This window comes from Pangasianodon hypophthalmus, chromosome 5, assembly GCF_027358585.1.
Source record: "Pangasianodon hypophthalmus isolate fPanHyp1 chromosome 5, fPanHyp1.pri, whole genome shotgun sequence".
Lineage (NCBI taxonomy): Eukaryota > Metazoa > Chordata > Actinopteri > Siluriformes > Pangasiidae > Pangasianodon > Pangasianodon hypophthalmus.
This window is the reverse complement of record NC_069714.1, coordinates 28,059,457-28,083,702: the sequence shown is the minus strand read 5'-3', so window position 1 is coordinate 28,083,702 and position 24,246 is coordinate 28,059,457. Positions and strand designations below refer to the sequence as shown.

General features: G+C 39.7%; 1 long non-coding RNA gene across 1 annotated transcript in view; it reads right to left on the bottom strand.

The window, feature by feature from the left end:
• The window catches only part of LOC117597371 (uncharacterized), a 97,906-nt gene extending 79,561 nt beyond the window's left edge, over nt 1-18,345 (bottom strand). Inside the window, exon 1 of the long non-coding RNA XR_004578215.2 lies at nt 18,148-18,345. This is a non-coding gene — a long non-coding RNA (uncharacterized LOC117597371). The remainder of the gene's footprint in view (nt 1-18,147) is intronic.
• Nucleotides 18,346-24,246: the final 5,901 nt, after the last annotated feature.

Here is a 24,246-nt window from a genome sequence, read left to right as displayed (position 1 = left end):
TTCCAGCTGGCGGGAATTAGCCATCCTTTCTTTTCGGAGACAAAAGCAAAACTCTTCGGTATGCATGTGAGAGGACTTGTATGTTGGCGCTCACATCTAACGCGGTCTCACACCATCACAGGTTCACAGGTGTGGCTGCAAGTGTGTGCGTGGGTATGTGTGAGTGCTGGGAGAGGAAAATCAGGGCGCTGTGGCATGATGCGGTCAGCGGGAGAGCGGAAACACAGATCTGGCAACATGCGAGTGACATGTGAGTAGCAGGAGGGGGGCGCTGCAGCACACGCCAACCGCCAGGCAAAGAACGGCAGGAAGCCGAAGCCGTGCCAATCCGACTCTCTGTGTGAGGCAGGGACAGGTCTGATACACGAGAGGTGATATGAAAGAAAGAAAAGAGAGAAGAAAACAACATCTAGAGTCACCAATGAAGGTTGCACAGCTGCTGGTGCTGAATATATCCACAGTCATAATCACTCAGAAAAGTTTAGAAGCATTGACTTAATTTTGTGTAGTCTGCATTAATATAATAAGATGTGGAATACTGGCCCTGTCCTCCAGCACATTAGATTTAAAAAGTAGTTCTTCAGTAACAAAGTAAGCAATAAAACACTTAGTGTTGTGTAGTTATAGGAAAATAATCAATGATAAGGTGGTGTGATACATGAATCACGTCAAAGTCGATTATGTTCCCTAGAACAGCACACCTTGGAGTGTTTTATTCCTCTTATACCACAGCAAACAGACAACAATTGGATTTCCAGTCAACTAAAGAATGATTTTTATCCATTTACAACTGTAAACAAGTTCGTTTGTTATCATTACTGTATGTTAGAACAGCTATAAACAGTTTTTACTTCACCAGCCCCCAAAAAACGCAGCTTGTCATGTTACCGAGGAACCACGAAGCAGAAACTCCTCTGTCTATCCTAAAGACTTTCCCGTGAAGAACAATCTTAAAGTTACTGTTACAAAGCACTGACACTGGAAACTCCTCCCATAAATGTTAAATAACTATCTCCTTACAGAAAATCTCTCCATGTCAACAATTATCCATTCTTCTTTGTTAAATAAAACCACTTTTTTAAATGATATTATTAGTATTAGAGTATGTGAAGTGTCCACCATACAAGTCCTTGTGTAAGTTGTTACTATAGAAACGATTAAACATAAACGAGCATTAAACTAGCACATTAATAAAAACCCGTGATTTGCTGCTGCACTACTGTCAAGCATGACGTTATAGAAAATTAATCAAAGTTATACAGGTAATACAGATGTTTAGTTAACACCTGAGTCAAGAGATATGCAGCAGATGTGTTCCGTGCTATGACTTACGCTAGTGTGCACTTCTGTTAGAGTCACGTTTTATGATCATAAATAAAAATAGCAAAATAGCAAAGCGAATGCTAAGAATGTATAATGACTTTTACCTATAATATATGTATAATATATACAATTTTTCATGACTGATTGAGCCATCAGGAATGCAATCCTCTTACAGACTGTCCATGTAAAGCCGCAGCTGTAGAGCCATCTACGCTTCATTATTTCTAATGTTCAGCCATTTCATTTTATTTGAGATGAAATACATGAAACCAGCGAATCATTCAGCACTTTTCCCAGACCACTACCACTCATTCCTATCCAGATGAAAGAATCAGTTTTGCATGTCTCTGTCTCGCTTGTGATTCTATAGTCTTAAAGTGTTGATATCTAAAAGTTGGCTTAAAGAGCAAGACTGCGCCTTGTTGAACTTCACCAGTGTTCAGGTGCATAATTCTGTTTCTTCCTCCCATTTTCACCCTATTTTGGTCACCTGCCAATTACTACCCACCAGCCAACATGGTGAAGTCTAACGCATACTTCCTCTGAAACACATGAAGACAGCCAAACACTTTTTTTTTTTTTAAACTGCTGCTCATGCTGTGTCACAGGGCAGCGTAACACACTCAGAGGAAAGCGCTGTCTGCCCTCTTCCTCATACATGAACTCAGAGACCTGTGATTGGCTCGTATCACTGTGATTGACAGGGGAGAAACAGAATAACATCCCTCCCACTAACTATCATTATTATTAATAATGATAATCATGATTATAATTATAACAATAATCAATAAAGAAAGAAATACTTAAAGTGCTTTACAGTATTAAAAAAAATTAATAATTGGAGAAATAAAAGAGATACTGTAGAAAACAAGGCACATAATGAAAATGTATAAATGATAGCAATGACATAAAATTGTATTAATATATATATAAAAACAGAATAAAGCACAAGAATATAAAAGTAATTCAGCAAACATACAAAAGTATATAATTTTTCTTTTCAGTGCCAGACAGTACCTGTTGAATTTTTATTGCTAATGTTTTCCTGATCTTTGCTGCATTAATAACATTTATTTCTGATCTCTGTGTGTGTGTGTGTGTGTGTGTGTGTGTGTGTGTGTGTGTGTGTGTGTGTGTGTGTGTGTGGTGAAGGAGGGACATCACAGCGCACAGCTCTAGAGCATGCTACATGTCCTCATTAAGGCTAACAATCCTGATCCTGCCTCCTCATTACTGAGAATTACCCACAATAATCTCAATTATCACTCACACTGGGGAAAAAAAAGCTCACAATTCACCCTGAACCTCAGAGAACAAAAAAGACAGAATAGGAGGAAAATAAAACACAATAAGACAACAAAAGACAGGGAATGTGGATGTCCCTGGAGTAGAGACAATTGTTAAACTATTAGGACAGTCTTTATGTCCGCTGGAGTTTAGCTGGATAATATTCTCTCTCTCTCTCTCACTCTCTCTCTCTCACACACACTCACACACACACACACACACACACACACACACACACACATTGCAAAACAAACTGACAAAATCAGGTTAAAAAAAAAAAAAAAAAAAGTTCCTGTCTTTTACCCACCTTGACATCTAAAACCTAAAATCTCTATCTCTCTTCTCTATCGCTTTTCCTTGTCTCCACCTTTGTCATTATCTCTCCATTCCCCCAGTCTTTTTCTGTTTATCCAGCCTTTTTCTGCCCTCCTGCATTCCTTTACATTCTCTTTTGCTCCCTTGGGATAGAGAGACAAAAGAGAGAGATATGAGAAAGGGAGAGGGTGAGAAAAGGAGGGAGGTGTAGAATGAGACATGCATGAAGAGAGAGAGAGAGAGAGAGAGAGAGAGAGAGAGATACCCTCTCTCTCTCTGTACATTCTCCCTTCTTCTCGCTTAGGGGCTCTTCACCTGTTTGTTTCTCTCTCTCCCTTTCCAAGTCTCTCTTTATATCTTTCTCTCTCTCTCCATCACTCTGTCTCTCTTTCTCTGTCTCCCTCCCTCCATCTCTCTCTCACTCTCTTTCTTTCTCTCTCTTTCTTCCCTCTCTCCGTCTCTCTCTCTCTTCCTTTCTCTCTTCCTTTCTCTCTCTCTCTCTCTCTGCAACATCATCATACCAGGAGCACACACCTTCACGCACCTTCTTTCCTAGCTCTACCACTCTCTTTTTCAGCTTTGGACATATTTCAGTGTGTTTTGCATAAAACCCATCAGCATTGTCACTCCTTCACACTGTCTATGGAAAGCAGCAGTTATTTGTAAATGTAAGCAAAGACAACACAATGTGCAGCTTCTTTATTACACCAAACAGCAGCAAGTCTCAAAGGGAATTAAAGGAAGTCATGCCGTATCCTGTATTAATACATCCTTTTCCTCTGAGACCTCGCATTTCTTTAATTATCTGTCTTTTTTTCCCCGTTGAGGAAATCTTGATATTGATTGCAAAACTCACTTCCATCCTTCCATCCATCCATTTTCTATACCGCTTATCCTACACAGGGTCGCATGGAGCCTATCCTAGGGAAAACGGGGCACAAGGCAGGGGACAACCTGGACGGGGTGCCAACCTATCACAGGGCACAGTTGCGCACACACACACTCGTTACGGACAGTTCAGAGATGCCATTCAGCCTATAACGGAAATCTTTAGACTGGGGGAGGAATCTGGAGTACCTGGAGGAAACCCCCAAAGCACAGGGGGGAGAACATGGAATCTCCAAGCACACAGGGTGGAGGCGGGAACTGATCCCCCATCCCTGGAGGTGAGAGGCAAACGTGCAAACGTGCTACCCACTAAGCTTCAAACCTTAAGCTTTAAAGTTTCACAACTCTAAGTTCATGCAGCCTGATCATGAATGACGACATTTCTGTGATTGCATTACATAAACATTGCGTAGTTAATGGGGCAGCACAGGCTTGACTCCGACTGGTCCCTTCGAAATAAATAAATAAAAATATGTCACGTTTATTCATATTTAATGGACCTTTAATTAACAGAAATAGAAATTTAATCCAGGAAATGTGGGTTGTCTGCTTTATTAAAGACTTGGTCCTTTGGGAAAGTGAGAAAATGATGGAATTAAATATTTCATCATGTTGTATTATAGCAGCAGTTTGTGCAGGGGAACGTGTGTGTGTTTCCAAGTTTCCATCTTTCCAAAGCTGTCGAGAGTTTTTTAATGTTTCAGTGATATCAAGGGGATCATGGGACATACTGAGTCTAATATTTGGCAGGATTCTCAGTTAATAAAAGTGAGGAGAGAAAAAACTCCTACAGAATGTGTTGTGAGTACAGTGAAAGGAAAGACTTTTATCCAGGAGGAGTCAAACGTCAGAGGCATACGTCCATCAAGGTGCTGACTAAAGTTGCATTTACACCTTTTTGCTTGTTATCGTAGACAAAAATCCCACATTATAAAACAATTCTTTGGTTGCGAGTTGAGATCTTGGAACACATCATGTGATGAGCTCACTGGAGGCCGATTTTGCAGCATTGCAACCAAAGATGGCCGACGTCAAAGTTTTGGTAGTGGCAGAAATTTCTGATTAAAATCTGAGTGTGAGTGCTGTTACGACACTCGTCTAAAACTCACCAATAGGAAGACAGCATAGGAAGACGTGAAAAACTCATGGGACAGCTACAAACACGATAGCGACGATGGTGAAATGTAAATGAACCAGGCTAATGGACAGAAAAAAACATATATTTAATACCTCAAGCTGACTGAAGAATGTTTCTGTTTATATGGGTCTAATTCAGATCTTGCAGAACATAGTCATTTTCATTAAAGTCATTTTCATTTTCATTGTATAATCTGACTCTGAGAACACAAGTTATCACACAGTTATCAACAAATTATCGCACATTCTGTGTTTGGAATTTAAAGATTCTATTGGAATCATCTTGTACAGTGTGACAAGTAATGTAGTGTTTATATTCTTGCTTCCAACCATCCATGAAAGACATGCTCTTCTTCTACAACTCCATAATCACAAGGCGCCTCCAATTATTGCTTAATGTAGCAAGGCGTTATAGCGCACACCATTCTGACCGGCCGCCTCCAGGCCCCCTTAGCATACGAGCTCATGGTCACCCTCATTAGACAGCTGGTTGGTTCGTAGACGATAAAACCACGGCTGTGGGAAGTGGGCCATGATCCTGACTCCTCCTGCAGAATGTCTTCTCGTAAGTGTGTGTGTGGAGTGCTGATTGGTTGTAATGTAGTGGAGGTTATGTAAATGATTAAATCCCAGGTAACTTCATTTTGGCACCTACAGTCATAAAGCTTCAGTGTTTAATAGAAAAGAGATTGGTTTAAAATTAAACAATTGTATTACTGCACACTGCATATATATTGCACATGGGAGAGATGAGTGAGAAAGCGAGGGATGGCAGAAAGTCTTCGGGTTTTGGGACGAGTGGGTTTTTCCTGGTATCGTAGTTCTAGTGCATGTATGTTCAATCCGATTTCCTCAACAGCTTAAATTATCCTAGTTTTCTTCCAAAAACATCTTTTTTCTCACTATTGTATTTCTGGAACTTGTGCTTCTATACGTTCTTTTATGTGTCTTTTGTTTCCGTTCTTGACATGGTAATGCGTTTTTCAATATCCTCCTATTCTCAATATATACAGGAAGACAAAATGTTTCTGAGTCACAACAGCTGAATCTCATTTCCTAGTACTGCATTTTCTCTAACTTGGTTAGCTTTTTATTTTACTCTTAGTGGAGAAACTTCTATACATAAAAAAAACAAAAAAAACAACTCAAACACAGCATCATCCTTCTCATTCGCTTCCACTATCACTGTTCGCTCCCCCCCCCGACCCTCAGTCTGGGCAACTCTGGTGTCTTTTGTAGGAGGTCAGCCATGCAGGGATGCATTAGGCAAAAACCAATTTCACACAGAACCAATTTCATAAATATTGAAAGCAAGCCCACCTTCGGCTCTGCTTGAGTAGCTTTAGAGCGATACACAAAGCCATCAACAAGAGGCTTGAGCTTCAGCGCCCCTCTCCACTGACGCATTATATTAAGCTTCACTTGACAGATTAAGGAAGCCCACGCCACGGCTACAAGGCTAACTGACTGCTTGGCCTACAGCAGAAAGTGTTTAATCCTAAATTACACCACAGAGCTGCTGGATTCTTGACTCTGATTGGACAGAAGGTGTTGGTTATTTTACTGTGATAGTAGTTCTGGTTTATATTAATGCACTCGTTCTAATACAATACAGTTCCTTTTGTAAAAAAAAAAAAAAAATATGCAGAGACTTGTATGACAGATGCTTCATATAAAAATGATATAAAAACTGTGTAACTATTGATATGGTTAGGTTTTCTGTACATTATTTAGCAATGGACTCTCCAGTGTCAGAGCTTTGTAACAGTCAGAGGTAAAGCTGTAACTAAGTTTTCTAACATGGGTAAGTCTTCAGGACAGAGGGATTTATGCTTTGCAGTTTCTCAGTAACATGACAAGCTGCATTTTTTGTCTTATTAACTTCAAGAGAGAGAGAGAGAGGAGAGGCTGGTGAGAGAATGACTGTTTGTAGCTGCTATTATGAAAGTGAGAACAGGAACTAACTGTAAAATATAACTAGGAACTGATTAAAAAAATTATATGCAGTTGTTTAATTAAGAAAAAAAAAAAATCTTCAGCAAATTGGAGGAACAAAACACTACATGTTCAATGTGATGGTACAGAAAAATAATTCAATTTGGAGTGGTACCAGTAACTCTGTCATTAATTTTCCTATAACAGCACACCCCCAAGTGTTTTATTCTTTAAAAAAAATCCTCTCTGTTAAAAAACAGAATAAAATAAATTACAAATATCATATCGTTACAAGTGGGAAATATCAAGGTGTGGGATTTAGATCTCTTTGAATTTTTAATTTGCTGTAAATAAATACAATGCAGTTGAAGATCTCTGCAAACAGCACACGTTGGTTCATGCTTTCAGAGCAAACAGATGCAGCACCAAGTCAGAGATTTCAGAAACTCCATCTCTTTCTGCTAAAATCACTGACTATACCACTAATCACCAGAACATCTGCTATACCTATTTTCTTTTGCTTTTTTTTCTGTGCTTAAGTATACTAAATGGAAGCACCTCTTTAGGACAAGAGCCATCTGAATAGTTAAATCGTAAAAGTGGTTGCTGAACAATATACTCAAGACTGGAAATGGAGACTCCTCTAACCACCACCCCACACATTACAACGACATGACCCGTACTAGGACTGTACTGACCCAAGCTATGTTCAATATACCTACTGACTGATAATATGCTTTAGTTTCACTGATTGTTCTAGTATGATTATACTGTATGCTGTAAGTACATGACATGTATGCAATCATTTATTACATTCATACAGAATAATCTTGCACAGATATGGAAAGTCAAATTCCTCTGTAACCTACATTTGATTAATAAGGAGAATCTGTTTCCGTGTATTATCATAGAAATAGTGTAATGAATAATAATATAATGCAATATAACATAATGCAAGTTCCTGTATGTCCTCATAAAACTCTAGGCATCCTGTTACCCAAGCAATTTCCAAATAGATCAAGTGTGTATTCTGCTTCAAAAAGTAATTGAGTGCGAGAATAAAATCCGGTAAATGGAGCAGACAATAAAGCGTAAAAAGTGAACATATATATGGGGAAACTGGGTGTAGTGATGAACCTAGCTCTTCTCAGCAGAGAAATCAATTTGGAGCAGTGTGTTGTGAGAGGTGGTTGGGCCATGAGTTAACACCATGTTCCTTTCACGGTTCCACTTGCAAACTGCATACATCATCCACTTTCTGTAAAGGGAAAAGCTCTCGATGTAAGGTTGACCCAATTTCTAATAGGAAAGTTTGACAATTTTTAGTAGCTATGGATTTGACAGTGGGGAAGAAAATTCAAATATACTCTGGGAGAATGAAGATATAGGAAGATGTTACCTCCTTAAGAATTTGGCCAAAGTGGTAAACTACAAATAAAGTGCTGAAACCACTGCAACATGAACAATGAGACAACAATGATGTGCAATAAAGTGAATTTGGTTCGATTTACTTCTTGATAAATCAGCCCTTCATGGATCAAGAGCTTGTCATGTTGAAGGTGAGGTTGTCTACTTCAGTGAACCGCAGGACTATATCTAGGGCCATCTTTGGTGAACAGATCTGGAAAAGAGAAGTCAGACAAAGAGCGATCCTAAAGACCTCCATGAAAGGTACGAAAAAGACCAAGTGTACCCTGCTTGGATTGGGATACTAAAACCCACCCATGGACCCAGGCCTGGGGTTGGTGTCTGCAGGTGAGCACCTGGTGATCAGGCCACTCACGTAACTAAGACAGTCTCAGCCTGAAATAGCAACATTGATCCATCTTCTGGTCTCAACACTTGCTGTCAGGTGCAGTGCCAGTCAGACAGAAGTCCTTAGATGGACTAGATCCTTGCAGTAGAAGCTGATTTTATGTCCACATAGGAAATGACTAAACCAATGAGTATGTTATTTAAAACCCCAATGGCATTTGCTACTCAACAGTGTATGCCATTGTGGGTTAGGGCTCTGGGTTGCTGAGTAGATAAACAGGGGTTCAAGCCCCAGAATTGCTAAGTTTCCACTTTTGGGCCCTGGAGTAGCCTGCCTAGGGGTGTATCATGGCTGACCCTGTGCTCTGACCCCAACTTCATAATAAGCTGGGCTATGCAAAGAAAATGATTTGGCTCTACTTTAACGTGCATGTGACAAATTAAGTCTTTCTTCCATTCTTCTCTTTCAGAAGAGAGTCCAACCAGTGGTGAGAGCATCACCGTTTCACCTTTGGGTTTTAAGAGAAGCTGCAAACCAAAAATGTTAACTACAAGTTTAACCTGATCAAATTGGCTGTAAATTTTGTCCTCTGTCCTTGACATAAGTAATACAAGCAGCTCCCATGAATGGCATACAAAAGGGGCACTATTTTACTGTGTGCATCGTTTGGCCAATGCCTGAGCACGTCATCAAATACCACCGTCACCATTTTTCAATATGACGCCACTATGAAAAGAAAATGCCTAATTCCATGCCTCTGGTTTCCACAGTATATGCACAGTCAACACAGTGCATCTACCATGTTTGGAAGGATAAGAATGCAAACAAAACAAAAACTTGTTACTCCTAAGGAAATAGGCCAAGTACTACAGACTGTTAATAAGCCACTATGAAACCACAAATTGGTTAGTGAATAATAGGCTATGGAAAATTTGACAGAAAGTGTGTCTGTGTCTTTCATAAAATAGCATTTTATATATATATATATATATATATATATATATATATATATATATATATATATATATATATATATATATATATATATATATATATATATATATATATATATATATATATATTCTGTTCACGAACTGATTGGCTCATTGTGACTAGCACAATGATTTTACTTGCACTAGGTCTGGAGTCTATTTTGTTACCATGTTGTTTGAGGTGAGAGGTCTGGCACTGACCCTGTCTCTAAATCCGTCTTAAAAATGGGACTCATTATAGATACACATAAAGCTGCCACGCTGAAGGAAGGCAAATACAGGAAGAAGAAACTAGTCATTTGAAAGTCTTCAGCAGGAGGAGTGTGTCTTCAGCTGATGCTAGTGCTGTGAGGAAACGGATGGTGATAATGTTGTCGGTTGGGTATCGATTATCCACACTGTGCTCCGGTATAGCTGATGGAGTTCATTATTAGCTGCAGTTATAGGAGGAGAGTGAGAAAGGAACAGGGGAGTTAAGGACAACTATTTCCTATACCTGCCAAATCAGTCTGTCACCACAGTTCTGTCTCACTCTCTGCACATAATTTATTAATGAGTAGTGAGTGCAGCACACCAGCAGAATTTACACAAAGCTGTACCTGTTTAAAAAAAACAAACAAAAAAACAGGATTCAGGAACTTCCAAAGATTTGAACAAACAAGTCCAAACACTACTACTTAAACTGAGCTAGCCACCAGAAATAAGTGTAAGAAATTCATAGGTAGAATAGAATAAGCCATAAGTAAACACAAGGCTTAGTATAAATGCTAATATTCAGGAGTGCTGCACACACACACACACACACACACACACACACACCTCAACGCAGTAAGTCTAAGAAACATGCACAAACAAATTATGTTAACCAGTCATCTGAGTTCAGGTAATACTGTTCATATTTCCTTAGTTTGGATGCTATTCCTGCTATTAGAGGGCATAATGAAGGGCAATATTTGGCCTTGGCGGTAATCTGTACATAGTGAGTGCACATTTTCTAGTTTCCATCTTACAAGTGCATCCTCTTAATAAGCTTTTTGCAGTAATTAGGAGCAGACGACTTCCTCCCCAGGAGGAACACAAAATCCTAGGATTTTCTTAAGGGCATTAGTCGAGCTTTACCATAACTGGACCGTAGAGAATCTTCCTTCACCAGCGGAATACTAACAGCATCCTCAATGCCTCTAATTGCATGCTTCCCCCCCACCAAAAAACAAGGGAACTGATAAGACAAGCACAATTTTCACTATGGTGACTGCAAGAGGACTCATTTTTCATGTACATTAACTCTCCCTTGAAAATACAACAAAGGAAAATTGCCGGACGCATTTCCCAGTTCTCTAACACAATCTCTGACTAATAAGGACCTCGAAATTATGGTAAACTGAAGCAATTCTGAGCAGTAAGTAATTTCAATGAGTATAAAGAAGAACGAGAAAGGAGAAAATGGAGGTGGTTGCGGGCTGCAATACTGAATAGCTTTTTATTTTAAACAAATAATTGCTCCTACAGTTTGAACTCGTGTTGATATATGCAGGTATAAACCAATACTCCTATGTCTATAATTTTGCATATGCTAATCAAGTAAATCAGGGAGAAAGCTAAGCTTTAATTATTATATCCAAGTATAAATATCCAAGTAATATGTATACTCTCTGCTCAACAAAGTTTTTAAAGAAAGAGCTGGCAGTGCAGGATCTAGTAGATTCAGAGACCCGACGGGGCAGGGCCAAATGGAAGGCTCCAAAGAACTACAGATGCAGATTCAGGTAAATGGCTCCAGAGCAGTGAGAGGGTGGGACCAGGTGGAAGTGCTCCTGAGAGCTAGAGGTGCAGGACCAAGTGAGACCTGAGAGAGTGAGGCCAAAGGATGGCTTCAGAAAGCTGAGGGTGTCAGGTCAGCTATATAGCTGCAGAAAGCTCAGAGCGGGGGCAAGTAGATATCTTCTAACAGCTGAGGCGGCAGGGCCAAAAGGATGGCTCCAGAGAGCTGTGGGTGCGGGGTCAGGTACATAGCTGCAGAGAGCTGAGGGTGCGGGGTCAGGTACATAGCTGCAGAGAGCTGAGGGTGCGGGGTCAGGTACATGGCTGCAGAGAGCTGAGGGTGCGGGGTCAGGTACATGGCTCCAGAGAGCTGAGGGTGCGGGGTCAGGTACATAGCTGCAGAGAGCTGTGGGTGCGGGGTCAGATATATAAGCAATAAGAGTGGTTCCACCCGAATTTACATGCATTGAACAAATGCCTAAGGAAATACACGTTCAGAATGCTTACTCATTCTACACTCCTGCAATTGGTGTGCCCAGTCAATTGGTTCACGTCCATCGACCTGAAGGCTGCTTATTTTCACATAATATATCCACCCCACAGGAAATTCTTGAAATTTGCATTCCAAGGGGTGACATACAAATATTTAGTTCTTCCTTTCTGCTTGTCACTCAGCCCAAGGGTGTTCGTCGAGAAGCGGTACAGAAGCGGCAGTAACTCTGCTCAGAGCAAAAGGCATTCGTCTCACTACATACATAGATGACTGGCTGGTGACAGCTCAGACAGAGTGCGAAGCGAGAGAGGACACAGGGATGCTCTTGGAACACCTACAGAAACTGTGCTTTAAATTAAACACCAAAAACAATGTATTTATTACCACACAGTCAATAATGTATCTAGGACTGTCACTGGATTCGGTGACATCAGAGTGCAACTGTTGGAAGACAGAGTGATAAAACTCACCCAGTGTCTGACTGAGGTTCAGAGGGGAAACAGAGTTTCCTTTCGCACATGCCTCAGACTATTACGGCTAATGGCATCAGCCCTGATAGTCACTCCCCTAGGTCGATTATTCATGAGAGAGTTCCAATGTGTTCAGAGTGCCTCTCTGAAACTGGACCCGTTACGGCACTCTCGGAAGAGAGTAAGGGTGATGTCAGGCATTGCATCAGTGGAGACACCTATTCCTTTTGGTTCAAGGGGTACCCATGGGTGTTTTTCAGGCCAGATAAGTCATTAGGACGGATACATCATTGTCCAGTTGGGGGACATCCACAAAGGCAGGGTAAAAAATGGGAGATGGGGTCAGCATGTGAAAAATCTCCACATAAATTATCTGGAAATGGTTTTTCTAACTCTGAGGCATTTTCTTCCTTTTCTGAGAACGGACAACACTATGGTGGTGGCATATATAAACCAGCAAGGAGGTCTCAGGGCACACGCTGGTATGCAAACTGATATTATGGGGTGATGCCCACTTCTTATCCCTGAGATCGACGCATGTACAGGGAGTTCTGAATTGAGGTGCGGATTTGCTATCCAGTGGCAATCCTCTTTATGGGGAGTGGAAGTGGTAGAGCAGATGTGGGGCCGATACAGCAGAGTGACAGTGAACCTGTTCGCGTCTCAGGACAGTGCTCAGTGCCCTCTGAATGCATCTGGATTGCCCGAAAGTGTTATCAGAACCATACAGAATGCCAGAGCCCTGTCTACTTGGCCTCTTTATGAACGTAAATGGGGCGTGTTTGAGCGATGGTGCGCTGCTAAACATGAGATTCCTTTTCAGTGTTCGTTGACATACTATAATTTCTGCAAGATTTGATAGATCAATGGAAAGCGTTTTCAACTATAAAAGTGTTTCTGGCTGCTATATCGGCATGTCACATAAGCTTTCATGGTAAGACAGTTGGGCTGCACCCTTTAGTGTGCCACTTTATGAAGGGCATGCGTTGTGCTTTGCCAGTCTCAAAATTGCTTTCCCCTCATGGGATTTAGTATTGGTACTCGATGTCCCAACAGAGTTGAGTTTAAAATATTGTTGTTCAAGACGGTGCTGCTGTTAGCCTTGGCTTCAGCGAAGCTTGTAAGTGAAATTCACGTACTTTCCATACATTCTACATGTACAATTTATGCCTGGGGATGCAGTGGTACTACTGAGACCAAACCCTGCATTTACGCCCAAAGTTATCAATTCCATTGTTCTTCTTGAACTAAGAGCTTTTTATCCATCAACCTTTGCTTCAGCAGAACAGCAAAGGTTAAATACATTATGCCCAGGGTGTGCTCTGTGCAACTACATAGAAAGGAGTGAAAGGTTCATGGATAGTGATCTGCTGTTAGTATCTTGGGCATAACCACATATGGGGAAGCCAATGACCAAACAGTGCTTATTGCACTGGATAGTAGAAGCAATCTTTGGCATACTCCAGTTAGGGTCTCATGCCCCCACCTGGTTTATGTGCACACTCGACAAGAGGATTGTCGACTTTATGGGCTCTTTTTAAGGGAGTCACGATACAGGACATTCGTGAAGCGGTGAGTTGATCTTCACCACACACATTTGCGAGGTTTTATAATTGGATGTTACAGCACAGATTTTAGTGCATGCTGTACTGAATGGGGGATCTTGAGTCAGCAAGGACTCATCCAGTCCTGAACAATGTCATTTCCGTTTGGCAGAGAAGTTTGAGACAGGCTATCTGGCAATACGGGAGTTAGGATATCCCATAGTGAGACACCGAAACATATGCTTGAAAGAGAACAATAGGTTACTTGCATAACCCTGGTTCTCTGATAGCATTAAGTGAGGTGTCTCACCAGATCATCCTCCTTGCTGAAGCGAGGAAGAGGTGTGCTTGTTTTGAATATTGTAATGAAGTTGTGTCGCTTCTCTTATACTAGCCACTCCCAGACACAAGCGTCATGTCTGTAGATGGATAGATAGATAGATAGATAGATAGATAGATAGATAGATAGATAGATAGATAGATAGATAGATAGATAGACTTTATTGATCCCTTGAGGGAAATTCTTGTGTTACAGCAGCATGGTCAGTAGCAAGATACGACACATACAGACACAAAATATAAAATACAATAAGTTAAATTAATTGTAGTAGTGCAGATATGGAACACAGTTGTAGATTTAACCAAATTTACATCAGTATTTACATAAGTACACTTGTGAAAACTGGCAGTGAATAATGAATATGAATGTAGAATATAATGACAGCTTTCTAAATGATAGCTTTCTTGTAGTAGTGCAATGTGAAAGTGTTATCATCTGTCACACACAGGTGAGCTGTTGTACAATGTTATTGCGAATGGTAAGAATGAACTCCTGAGAACCAGTGTTATGCAAGTAACCTATTGTTTTCTTGTCCCTCACCAGAGCAGCTAGAGATCCTAACGATGCAGCGTCAGGGACGGCCGGATCGATATGGTTGCTTGCTGTTCCGTGCCATTTTACAAGAGCAGAGGTATAAAGAGTGGGCATCGACCACCAACTGGGATGGCTCAGGGGCAAATCTGCATTGCCCATGAACCTATGGCACTTTATCTTGATGACCATTTCCCAGAGATTCCCCCACATGGCCAATGCTGACCGAAAGCACATCAAAGACAGAGCCAACGAGTTCTTATGCTCCCCAAGGAACACTGTTGCTCACAGGCACTTGCATTTTTAACCAACATGTAAATCTTTTTACTTTGGAAAAGAACTTAGCTTGATTTAATGTTCCAATTGTCTTTGTATGAATAAATTTAATTTGTAAAACCTAATTATGTCTTATCTTTCTTTCCTTGAGACACATAAGGAATAAACAGAGTTTACTGTCTAAGCCTCGAACTGTTATTGATATATATATATATATATATATATATATATAAGCTCAAATATATTGCCAAGCATAAAAAGTCATATATAATATTTTGTTTAGAGAAAACTTTAAGAATAATTGAAATCTACTTATTCTGTCAAGCGTTTCTGAAAGACCAAATTTTTTCTCTTGTGTGATGGCAGCAATAATGGGATTATTTAATACAGAAAATATAAATTGTTTACATAAATGCCACATGAATTTAAAACCTGATTTTTAAGGTCTTTTTTTCAACATAATTTTAACATCATTTATGACATTCTAAACATCTTTAATGTTTTGCTGTATTAGCTGCAGTCATCATCAGTGCTGGCAATGTTCTCTCACACAGACACGCACACAGCTCGCATGCTGTACTTCTCGCCTGCTCTCTGATCCGGTGAAATCACAGAGCAAAAATGCAAACCAATGAGCCCCCAAGATGATACGCTAATTGTGGTCTAATAATAACATTTTTTATTTTTTATTTTTTTTTTTTTACAAGCGGTGCATCCCTGACAACGATTTTGCAAACAAGATTCACGTGTAAATTTGTGTGTGCCATGGCAGCAGCAATCTCCACAGTGGTAAGGGGCAATTTGGTTGTCAATCTACTGTACATAGCTGCAGAGAGCTGTGGGGGTAGGGTCAGGCAGATGGTTGCTGAGAGCTGAGGCAGTGAGGCCACGTGTGTAGTTGCAGGTTCCTGAATGAGACAGGACCCAAGTCAATGGCACCAGAAAGCTGAGGAGGCAGAGCTGAAACTAACTTTTCTGCTAGTTGTGGCTAAAAACTGTATCTCCACAGGTAATGGTTTATGGTAGCCTGTAAACCCAAAGTGATACATAAAGTGTAAACTAAATGAAAATGATGATCTGCAAAAGTCACACAAACACAAAACATGTTATATAAAAAAAAAAACAGGAACAGATTTATGATTCTTAAAATTACTTTTTCAGCATTAGATTCATACACAATTACTTTTAACGATAAATGAAATTAACACCTACTGTACAACCATTGACTTGCTGATTAGGTTTTTTGTAGAATTTCAGATTTTCTTAGTTAGAAGTTTTTAAAATCTTACGACTATAAGACAAGCTCATTTGCTTTATCCACAGCCACAGAGAGCTCATTATCGATTCTTTCCTGCTAGTGCGAGACATCTTGATGTAATCTCCCAAGGTTTCTTTTAGCCAGTGGTGACACACCTGCTACTTGCGTGAGCTGCCACTTCCACCATTACGGCCGAGTCCTGTTTCGTTTGACTGTCAGTCACAGCCCAGTCAGCACAGTCACAGTGTCTCATGGCAGGACTCTACTCCACTCTCGGCCCTGCCCATGGATTATTCATTTGTCTCAGCGGGAGGAACCAACGTCAATTAGTGCTTCAATTTTTCCTTTCTTCAGAGAGCAGCAGATTTTCGGCCGCATAGCGTGCATTATTTAGAGAGCTCCTGTCCTTGCCCTCAATCAGCTCAGCGCCATCTCTCAGCTCCACGCCACAATCATCACATCTTCCTTGATGAGCTTCTGTTGTCTCTTGTGTCTCTTAAACCATTAAGAGAAGCTAAAATGTTTTGTTCTCTATCCACCAACTTGTTTTGTCCTTATTCTTCTTTACTCTTGAGGCAGTTTTCCTAAAGCTTAGCTCTCATGTTCAGTACTTAGCAAATAAACATCCTATTGATCCAGACCATCAGATCTTGAGATTTTATAGCAATACAGCTGTGAAATTGATTGTATTTCCATCCATTTAAAGCATGAGCAATCTAAATACTATTCATGGAAACAGACACAAATGCAACATGTTTGGGGATCCTCCTGATGGAGGTGGAAGTGTAAATGAGTGACAGAGGGAATAGGGCAGCCATTAAGTTTCTTTACGTTTCTTTTTTTTTAATATGCAAACACCAGTTATTTGGTACATTTTATTTTGTCTTGTTTCATCTGGGTCAAAATGATTGGAACAATGTGTTTTATATATACACACACACACACACACACACACACACACACACACACACACACACATACATACTGAAATCTATCCAACAAAGCCATAAGCCTTCATGATCCCCAGAGAAGCAGATGCGATGCCACTAGACATTTATTATGATCTCTGCTGAATTGTCTGCGAGTCTGCTGAGAGTCCCATGACTCTCTGTCTCTATCGCTGCCATGGCTGACTACCCTGCCACTTTATGGACTTTTTCTTTGTGATAGTCATTTGCCGTGTTCAGTCAAAAAAGAGCATGTTCAATAAGGACCTCCCCTTTCCATTTTGAGGGAACACTGATGTGTCTGAATTTGCTATTGTGTTTATAATTTTGCTTTCATGTTTTTGGTTTTGCTGTTGCACTTTTGGTTTGTTAATATGCCCGTAAATCTAGGTTGCAAGAGTGGTTTATAAACAGTGGCAGAAAAACGCCGTTGGACAGATCAGAATCGATTCTATATATATATATATATATATATATATATATATATATATATATACACATATGGTTATTATTTTTGTAAATCAGCATTCGTTAGGGGGGGGGAAAGGCCAAGCACATAAAGTTTCATAACTTACTCATAAGCACGTAAACTTTTAGTGAAAATTTTTATTATTAGGTAGTGCCCATGCTTTGGCTTGACGTTGCTAAGTCTTACACTCTGAACAAATGGGTTGAAATTAATGTGTTGTCAGTATCAAATAAATGCCATTAAAAGCTTTTACTGTTATGTTTCTGATCAACAATATTGTAAAGGTAATGATGTTGCCTCTGACTGTTTTCTAACTGCACAGATAATATTCCTTTGCACTACCTCTAACATGAACAAATCCCACATATACCACAATCTACACCAATAGTCTCTAAGTCACAATAAAACAACAGGAAAGCTCTTACCCTTGTTGGAGAAAGTTTCTTCACTTCACTGTTTTTAGCTACATCTTTTAAAACTCCATTTCCCAAAAGGAAATAAATCCACAGTCACAAAACACCAAGACAAAGAGGTTTTGAGGTAAACAAGCCAATGTTCCAAACAAATTGTTTGTAGTCAGCATGCTAACCATAAACCCTCTTCCTTCTTATATTGCTAAAGAATGCACCAAACCCACAAGGCCATCTAGTGGCTCGAGTCGGTATAATATCATTAGAAATGTTACACCCTAGGTCAGGGGTTTCCATCTAACAGCTCCATGGTTCCTAGTGTCCAAGCCTTTACCTTTCAGAAATTCAGGTAAATAGGTTTATGCTTTTTTTTTTTCAATTTTGTCATTAATTCAGTCATGTCGACAGACAGGTTAATCCAAAGTTACTTACAAACGAGACAAAAAAAAAAAAAAACAATCCAAGAATACCACAGAGCTATCTGTGTATCTGGAGAGCTATCTGGAGCCTTCAGTGTCAGCGCTTTATAACAGTCAGAAGTAAAGATGTAACACGGAAGCGTCTTCAAGACAGAACACTTTGTGCTTTGCGGCGTCTCTGTAACACGACAAGCTACATGTTTTTGGTATTATTATCTTAAAAAAGAGAAGAGCTGGTGAGCGAATGGCTGTTTAAAGCTGCTATAATGTTTTGCAGATGTTCTACAACATTAGTTTTAACTATAAACAGTTAAAAGGTGTGATGTTCCCTTCTTTAATAAATAAAAATTGTTAGTGTTAGTGAATTCCTTTGGTATAAAAGGAACAAAACACTTGCAATTATTGGAAAATAATCAACTTTAAGGTGGTAACAGTAACTCCAGTTCAAGTCAAGCTGCATCACACCACCCTGTAGTTGATTATTTTCTCATAACAGCATGCACTGTTGTGTTTTTTTCTTTAGATCTAAACTCCGCAGATGTATCTAACCATGCTAACAGCTCAGTCACTATAACAGATCAATATCCAGCTTGAACTTTTGCACAAAAAGGCTTAAACATTTAAATGTGTCCTAAAAGCACCTAAGAGTATGCAGTACACCAGAATGACCTAAATGAACAATGCTAAACCTACACATACATGTATAATATTTATCTCATAACCCCGGCATATGGGGATGTACTACAGCTGTCTCCTTCTTCCCTGAGGCTGAATGCTGAACACTGAATAGCAATTCAGCCACACGGAAAACTCACACACTCTCCTCTCTGTCATTGGGATACATCACACACGCACCCACACACATATTCTCACTGAGTATTCCTTTGTCGTTTCTGTCTGGGTTTCTCTCATCATCACTATCCTTCACCCTCAGCGCCTTTATTGCTCATTCTCAGGCCATTTTGGGTCAGTTCACCAGGTCACCGCTCTACTCCTACGGCATTATATCAGCCTTCACTCTGACAGCGGGAATCGATTCTGATCTGTCCAACGGTGTTTTTCTGCCACTGTTTATAAACCACTCTTGCAACCTAGATTTACGGGCATATTAACAAACCAAAAGTGCAACAGCAAAACCAAAAACATGAAAGCAAAATTATAAACGCAATAGCAAATACAGACACATCAGTGTTCCCTCAAAATGGAAAGGGGAGGTCCTTATTGAACATGCTCTTTGTTGACTGAACACGGCAAATGACTATCACAAGGAAAAAGTCCATAAAGTGGCAGGGTAGTCAGCCATGGCAGCGATAGAGACAGAGAGTCATGGGACTCTCAGCAGACTCTCAGACAATTCAGCAGAGATCATAATAAATGTCTAGTGGCATTGCATCTGCTTCTCTGGGGATCATGAAGGCTTATGGCTTTGTTGGATAGATTTCAGTGGGAATCGTGCTGAAGGTCCAGCCGTAGCCTTAGCTGAGTCAGCTTGTCCAGGCAAGGCTTTTGTAGCTGGCTGTGCACAATTCTTTAGTGGAGATCACACTGAAGATCCAACGTTCTTATGCATCTACATCATGCAACAGTGGAGATTTGGCCGAGATTGATGAAGATTAAGTCGACTCTGAAGTTGATGATCAGAGATCCAGGTAAATACTAATCTAATGTCCAACTCACAGATGTTTGAGTTTCTGGGATTTATACTAAAGAGTGATGAGGCGGGTCAGTGTTCCTGATTGTACTTATTCAGTTGCTGCTGGTTGTTTGTCATTCAAAGGGACATTCTGTGCATTCACAGAATTTACTCCAAAGTTCCAAGCCCGATTTTACAATGCATAAGACACCAAATACACTCATCATCCACTTTATTAGGAACACCTGTATACCTGCTCATTCATGCCGTGATCTAATCATTCAATAATATGGCAGCAGCACAATGCATAAAATCACGCAGATGCAGGTCAAGAGCTTCAGTTAATGTTCACATCAAACATCACAATGGGGAAAAAGTCTGATCTCAGTGACTTTAACTGGTTTGAGGAAACTGATAATCTCCTGGGAATTTCACACACAACAGTCTCTAGAGTTTACACAGAATGATGAGAAAAACAAAAAAAAACATCCTGTGAGCAGAAAGTCTGCAGGCTGAAACACAGTTGATATAATAACTCAAATAATCATGCTTTACAGCCATGGTGAGCAGAAAAGCATCTCTGAACGCACAACACATCAAACCTTCAGGTGGATGGGCTACTACAGCAGAGGACCACCTTGAGTTCCATTCCTGTCAGCCAGGAACAGGAATTTGAGGCTATCATGGGCAAAGACTCACTTAAACTGGACAGATGAAGACTGGAAAAAGAACAGGTGATTTTGTTTTCTAATCTTCAACTATCAGTGGTTATCAGTGGTTATCAAAGGGGTTATCAATGGTTATAAATGGTAGTTGTCTTCTACCTTTTCAATGCAAATTATTACGTAGCTAGAATGAGGTTATTATCAAAAACAAGATAGCAAGTACTTGAGTAATACTGCAAGAGACTAAGAGTGTCTGATAGAGGGCTAGAAGCAAGAAAGACAGAGGATTAGATCTTCCATTTCTATTGTCTCTAGCACTTTTGCATTCATTTGTATAGGCGAAGCAGCCCTGTGTAACCAATGACGACGCTTCACTAATTTATGACTGACCGTTGTAGCAGCCTATTGTTAGAAATTTGACAAAGATGATTCAACATCTCTTTAGATCTCTTTAGCTCAGCTTTTCCACCAAAGGCAACACTCTCCAGGCAGTATTATCACCTCTGACCTTTCTGTGTCCTGAATCGGTCCAATCGGAAGGAAAGTTTAAATGAGAAAAAACAATGATATGAAATATTTGATCAGACTGACCTTAGAACTGTCCGGACTGGGCGTGGCCTAATCTTCTGATGAGGCTCCTGGTGTGCTACGTCACTCAAGCAAAACTAAACACAACAATGCATCTGATGGGAGTCAAGAAAGTTTAAGTCTAAAAGTACAAATGTACTGCATTATAAAAATCAGATAGCTATTATTGATTTATATTCTTGTGGGTTTTATTTAAGAAAAGGTCCACCATGAAACATTTAAAAATGTTTATATCGAAATATTTGTAATGTGATTGTGAGGTGCTAATTTCTTGCTTAATAGTGTATTTTTGTTATTTTCCAAGAGAAATTAGCAGTTGAGAAATTAGCTGATCCTCTGAAGTCACATTGCTAGCGCAGTTACAATGGCGTTTTAATGGCATTAATAAGAGAAAAAAAAAATTAAACATATGTGATGACAGTCAGGTTTTCCATTTTTAGCTCCTACAAAAGGCTTCTTTTCTCACTCACCAATTTCCAGCAACGTTTAACACCATATTAATGAGATATCCAGCTGAGAAGTGGTGGAGAAATTGGACTCGAAATTGACGCAGTTGCGCTGAGTTATGGCAGAAGCTGGGTTCAGCTAGTTAGCGGTCAATGAGATGATGAGCGTGATGCTGTTGATGGCGGTATTAGCATGAAAGCTGGAGCTTTGGTCCAACAGCTGATCTGTTTGAGCAGAGTTTACAGATGTGGAGGTGAGAGAGCTGGACAGACTAAAGGAGTAAAGCGCCACTGCATTCACTTTACTTTCAAACTGTAGGACTAAATCCCATTGAAGTAGAAGAAGCCTTTACCTGTCACATTTGCGTGACAGTACAGTGAAATTCTTTGTTGGGGTCAGAGATTATATGGCACTCCTGGAGCAAAGAGGGTTAAGGGCCATGCTCAAGGGAGCCACAGTGGCTTGAACTGCTGACCTTCTGATCAGAGCTTCAACCACTAAGCCACCACTGCCACACTATCAGGAGATGGATGAATGGCATTGTGGGTAATGTAGGAAAGCCCTTAATCAAAGTGTAAATAGTCTAACACATCAATGAAAATGTTCCACCATTTAATAATAAATATTGACATCCAAGTCATTCAGAGTGGATTTTTCCTTTAAATATTAGACTCTAAATTTACATCCAACCTCACAATCATGAAAATAATATTGCAGATGTCTCTGTTTAGGATATGATTTAAATAGGCTAAGCTAACAATTTCCAGATGAAGTCTGTGGTTATAGACGTGGCAGGCGTTACACCCAAATACAACACAGGCCAAAACAGGTCATTGTGGTCATTCTGTGGAGTCATTAGTGGAAAAAGCAGATGCAAATATGGACATATAGGAGAGAAAAAAGTGAAAGTCACATTCAGCCTCCAGAAACAGGAGAAGAGAATCATAATGCCGATACAAATTTCATCAGTAGTGGTCGGCTTTTAATAAAAAAAGACAATGGCTTTGAATTCTTTCCCTTTAAACGGCTATTAATTTCTAACTATCCTCGTAGAAGTATCCGACACTGTAATCTTTGCCTTATCACATTTCAGCATTCGACTTTGCCAGCTAAATTCAATCAAAAGCTCAGTCTTGTGTGACTACTTAATGATGACCTCCGCTAGCGTCTCTCCCAGCACGCGGATCCCCGAGGATGGCGTGGGATGACACTGAGGAGAAAAGGCCCGGAAACTGATTAATGTATAATTAAAGGTTCTCGCTGCATACGGAATATCAAATATTCAAAGAGCATTCGCTTGACTTTCAAACTGCAGGGAAAAAAAAAAAAAACACTCCTTCGTTTCACTTGCAGTAATCGTGCCTCTGCCTTACAGCGTGTCCGTGTCCTGCAGTCAGAAAAGTATTAAAACAACTAGTAGTAAGACATTTTGACAGTGTTGTCAAACTCAGTGTGCCAAATGTTCCTCAGCATCAGTGAGGCAGGACTGTATGGACGAGAACACACACAACAGCCAGAGGCAAGACAACAACTTGTGTGTTAGTAAGCAAGAATGAAAGTTTTCCTGTTCCACCAAGTGACTTACCGAAAGTGAATAAATAACTGCATTTATATTTGGTTAGCTGTCTCTGTGCTAAGACAGGTTCCAAAAAAGAAAGAAAAAAAGGTGATAGAAGTATAAAAGTATATATACTTAGAAATTCAAATTCATTCTCATACTTAAAGTATGAACGTAAAAGTACAAGAAAGAATCACAAATGAGACAGAATTTACGTCCTGACGGCAAATAAGTGTTTCAGTGAAAGTATTAAGTAAGTAAGTAACTCTAATAAAACACCTGGGGTGTGCTGTTGTAGGAAAATAATCAGCGAAAGGTTGGTATTATGAATCAGAGATAATGTTACCAAGCCAAAGTTGATTCTTTTCCTATAACAGCCCAATGTTTTATTCCTCTCATCACACAGCAATTTGTTGATGATTACAAGTTTCTTACATTTATTACAGAACAACGCATCATACCTTTATTTTTATCCATATATTGTTACGCTTAATGGTGTGGCACCTCCTTTGTTGAAACAACACATTGGTTTACATGTGCATTATAAATATACTTGCTTACTTTGTTATTGTAACAAAATATGACTTTCAAGTACCTTCAAACAAATGTGACCTATTGTCTAGCACTACAAATATAAAATGTAATAAACTATATTTTGTATTTATTTAGCCAGTTTATTTTTTTTTAATTGTGACAACTATTATAGTTATCATACAAGTTAGTTTATATATTCATTGCTATTCGCTTTATTTACTTAGTTATACCACACTGCTGTTGAATTCTAGATCCTGATTGGTCAGAAGG